At 61.5% G+C, this 4,604-nt stretch overlaps 1 protein-coding gene across 2 annotated transcripts in view; it reads left to right on the top strand.

Annotated features, from left to right (window-relative positions):
- SHANK2 (SH3 and multiple ankyrin repeat domains 2) overlaps window positions 1-4,604 on the top strand; it is a 149,605-nt gene that overhangs the window by 140,344 nt on the left and 4,657 nt on the right. The window lies entirely within an intron of this gene.

Consider the following 4,604-nt stretch of genomic DNA (forward strand, 5'->3'; position numbering starts at 1 on the left):
GGGGCTGGGAGGGGAGAGTCATCCGGTGGATGCCCCGGGCCCAGTGGCCCCCGGAGCTGCGGGCCCAGCCAGTTCCCAGGAGACACTCTCTGGCTCGGCTCCGCCTGCCCTTCCGAGGCACACTCACCTTGCCGCTGCCTCCAGCTCTTCGCCCCCTCTGCAGTGCGATCCTGAGGGCCCCTGGACTTCAAATCTATTTGTTAAAAAGTGATCTCTGCCCAGCGGGTCCCAGCGCACAGACTTCAAAACCGACTCGACAGTAGAAGCTGCTTATTGGCGCTTCGTGGCCTCAAGCCCCACAGTGGCTTCATCTCTTCAGGCGGCGATGGAAACGTTCCGGTGACGTCAGTGAACGAAACTGTGGACAATGAGCGGGACCGTGCAATCTGCTCCCAGTGCCTCGCAGACTGGTCCGTGAAGGGCATCGTTCTCGTCCAGCTGCAGCATTTTGTCTTTGCTCAAGACACGGCCAGTTAGTCCGACTCTCACGTTCTCACAGCCCAGGCTGGACGTCCGGGCCCTTCAGCAAGAGCGTCGGTGTGAGGACTTCTCCCGGAAGACTGGGCGCCTTCCCCATCGCTTGGCTGTGAAGGTTCCAGCAGGAGGAGCTGCACTGGCCGGCAGTCCCGGCTCTGTGACCTTGGTCAGGCGCTTGACTTCCTGATCTGGGAAGGGAGCTGACTCATATCCACCCGCCGTTCACCCAACAGCCTCATAACGGACGCCCTTTGTGGGCCAGGCCCTGGGGGCTGCAGTCGGACCTGGGCCCCCTCCTGGTGCTCAGAGCCCGTGGGCAATGTGAGGGCAGGGTAGGAAAGCGCTTAGACACTCGCAGCGTGGAGCAAGGGAGAGGCATGGCCTCTGCCAGCACGCGGGCCTTGGGCAGATTTGCTGACTTGGTGGCCCTCCCCCTCCTCTTCTGCGGAGATACAAAAAGATAGAATAAGTCCAGAGAGCAGTTTCAAAATAAGCAGTCTGATGTGCGAGATGGGTCCGTCACAGAACCTCCGCAGTGACTGAAATGCAGAGGTCTGACAGGGCAGGCTGGCCAGAATCTCGTGCTGTCGGGGTTTGGAGCGCTGTACCAGGTCCCTGAGGGACACAGTGAACAGGCCAGCCACGCGGCCCCTGGCCCACACTCGGTCACTGTTTGAGCACCAAACTGAATTTGTGGCCATGACAGAAAGTCCATGTGAATGTTAACGCCCCCACCCGTTAACTCTTACTGATGAGCAACCTGTCTCTGAGTGTGGCGATCAACCCTCGATTTCTGTTTTAATTCTCACGCTTCCACATGGATTGGATGTAAACGCTCAGGCAGGAGAGACAGTGGTAATCCAAGAGGGTGTGTGTGCGGGTGCGTGTGCGTCTGTTCTAAATCAGGGAGGCAGATTCCCATGTGTTCCACCCAGGAACCCAGTGGTTGCTTAGCAACGTAACGATCTAGGCAACCAGAGGATCCGGTGGAGAACAGCACTGTGATTAAGCCTGAGGGGATCCGGCCAGCAGGAGGGCAGGGCGGGCCGGCCCAGCAAAGGCCTCGCTGGCTTCGCAGGCTCTGGGCTGTCCACCTCTACAACAACACCCAGCAGGGGCGTGGGCAGGCCCCACGCTCAGGGCCAGGTCGACGACCCCCTTGTTAGCTGTCGGGCTGTCATCTGGCGGTGTGGACTCGAAGCAAAGCACTGGTACGGGTGGGGACCCTCCCCGACCAGGAATGCTGGTCCCTCCTTCCTGAGCTGCAGAGGGCAAAGGGCAGCCCCGCGGAGCCAGGGCACCAGCTGGTTCTCAGAGGGCTTCTGGCAGCGCCACCCCCACGCCAAGGGTGCTGTCTGCTCCTAACAACTTTCTCCTGGATGCTTGCTTCTGCACACGCACCGCGTCCCAGACCGGAGCAGACAGGGCTGTGACATCCCCGCTCTAAACAAGAAAGCGACCGCCACATTGGTTTTCTGTCAGGCCCTGGCACAGGCTGCCCACCTCCCCGGCTCCTCGGCCGGGAAGGGACCGGCGTGGACGGCTCCTCAGCCAGTCCCCGCACCACTCCATCCACGACACAAGCGTCTGTGTGCGTTTTAACTAACTCGCAGTGTTGTCTCAAGCCATTCCGTTTTGTCGTTTTCATTCGCTCCCGTGACGGGCGTTAACAGAAGAAGGTCGTGCTGAACAGACGTAAGTGTCGCCTGCAGGAGTGCCCTTGACCTCTGGTGTGCTGTCTCTCCTTCCCGCTGCCCGCCCGTGTTTGCGGAGCCTTCTCTCAGCTTCTGACAACAAACACGCCCCCACTTCCTTAAAAGAGACCCCGACCCCGACCGCCCGGGAATGCCCGAGCGTCTGCAAAGGAGGGCGGTGCCGACGCCCGTCCTCTGGCCCAGAGGTGCCGCTGTTAAGTGCCGCTGGGTTAAACCAGTCGCTGTCACCCTGGCTGGCTAACTTGCCTCTGCTTCACAAAGCCCAGTGGGCAGCAAGGTCACTCCCCACTGACAGGGTCTCCGGCACAGATGCCATGCAAAGTCACCGTCAGAAAGCACACGAGACTATGACTCCAGTGCATTCCCCACCTGAGCAAATGTCATCTTGTAGGATATTTACCCACTTTGCAAAAATCTCTCTCTTCCCCGAAGATCCTTGACCCTAATCAGCAACTCAGATCCGCTCCAGACGGAGTGGCTTCACACTTACTCTGATTTTATTTCAACTGACTTAGCTTAATTTAGCCGAGTGGAACAGATGAGCCTCCCCCAGCAGACGGGCACAGCCGTGAGGCAGACAGGGCAAGGGAGCGGGCCACGCTGAAGGACGCCCCTGGCTCTCCCTGCCAGCTTCAGCTTTTGCCACGTAGGAACTGGAGGGGTCTTCCGGTCCTACCTGAGCACTGGAACGCAGGTGTCTTACCCACGCTCTGTCCTAGCCCACCTGGGTCTAGGTCCTAGGGGGTGCAGCCCCTGCCCCCTACATGAGACTCCCTGGGGCCCGGCTGGGCTCCTGTCCCCTGACTTTGAAAAACCGCAGCGAAGCCGCCCTCACAGTCTCGGCCCGGGCTGCCTCCGTCACCCGCTGGTTTAACTAGTACAACCGAGAGCCAGCAGCAGCACCCCCACCCCTCCCCGGTCCCAGGCCGATTCTCATTCCGAACAAATCCGCCCTGGCCACCGGCCCTCCAGAAAACTGCACATGAGCGCTCCGTGAGTGGGACAGTCCCTGGCCCCGCCCCCGGAAACGCTCATCCTGATGACACCACGGAGCTTGAGTCCCCCGCACAGGCCCCCCCGCCCCCCATAGATCCGCTGCCGCTTCCTCATGTGGAATGCTCCCTCCTCAAAGTAACAGTGACAGCCCTCGAGGGGGGAAGTGTCGCAGGCTTAGCAGCACCTAGGGAACCGATGGCTGGTTTTACCCAAACACGTGTCAGCGACAGAGGAAACTAGCAGCGGCGAAGGCCAGACGGGCGAGGGCGGGCGGCCGGGCCGCCTCCAGCTCGCTCCCGGGCGCTCTCAACCCCTCGTCTCCTTGACCTTCTCCCTCGGACGCTGCAGCCAGCCATTCTCGCTGCCGGTCAGCACACTGCAGCTCCTCCCACTCTCCAGAACAATCCTGCCCACTATCCCTCACTTAGGAGAGAGAGGAAGCCAGCGTGTCCTGGAGACACGGACAGCCAGAGGCTAACATGGGTCGGCACCGCTGCCACTGGGCGGCGCCACGATTCACACTCACGCCTGAAATCCAGGTCCTGAGGACGGCCAGTGAGGGGTGGCTCCTTCCAGAATGGGGCAGGTCTGTCCACATGCATACGCATGAGCCCCAAAGGCAAGAGACACCCCTCCACTCCTGCCATCTCCCCAGCGACGTGGTTCCCTCGGGTGGTAGGAGGGCCTTGCCTTCGGTCTGGGGACAGGCCCCGGAGCGGCTGTCCCAAATGTGGCTGGAGCCGGCTGTGGCCAAAGCCTGTGAGGGGGCTGTGCCTCAAGGCCATCTCCGCGTAGGTGGCTGTGATGACCAGGGCCGTCTCGGCATTGAGAAGTGACCTCCCTTGGGAGCCATCGAGCTATCTCCCTGGGACCGGTGAGGTTCCTAGAGGAACTGAGTCTGTCCCCACTCCACGCCCGGGGCAGGAAGGACACAGGGACTCCCAGGGACACCCACACCCAGAGAATGGCACTCCTTTCCGCTCATGGGTCCAGACCGTGCACCTACTCGTGAGCCTGTCACACCGCATTTGGGGCACTCGGGTCTGTGACTGCACCCAGTTCACTCCGCAGCCGGCACCGGACCGTGCCACCGAGGGGCTGGCCCTCCTGACGCCGCCCGAACTTGGGCACGTCACCCCTCGTCCTCGACTTGTGTTTCTCCAAACCGGCTGCCCCACGCGGCTGTGGCACTTCCGCCCACTGAAACGGGCCCTTCTCCGCTCTCGTCCTTTTCAGCCAAAAGCTCAGAGGGAGGTCTCTCCAGGGCTCACTTCCTCCAGCAGTGCTGGTGATGTCACCAGACACGTCCCACTGGGGAGCCTGTCTTCGTGTCTTTGAGTGAGCCCTCACGTGCTCGCTGGCCACCTCGCTGCCCCTCACACTCGCCCAGCGCAGGCGGTCGCCAGCGCCCCAGCC

The sequence above is a fragment of the Pteropus vampyrus genome, unplaced genomic scaffold, assembly GCF_000151845.1.
Source record: "Pteropus vampyrus isolate Shadow unplaced genomic scaffold, Pvam_2.0 Scaffold501, whole genome shotgun sequence".
Lineage (NCBI taxonomy): Eukaryota > Metazoa > Chordata > Mammalia > Chiroptera > Pteropodidae > Pteropus > Pteropus vampyrus.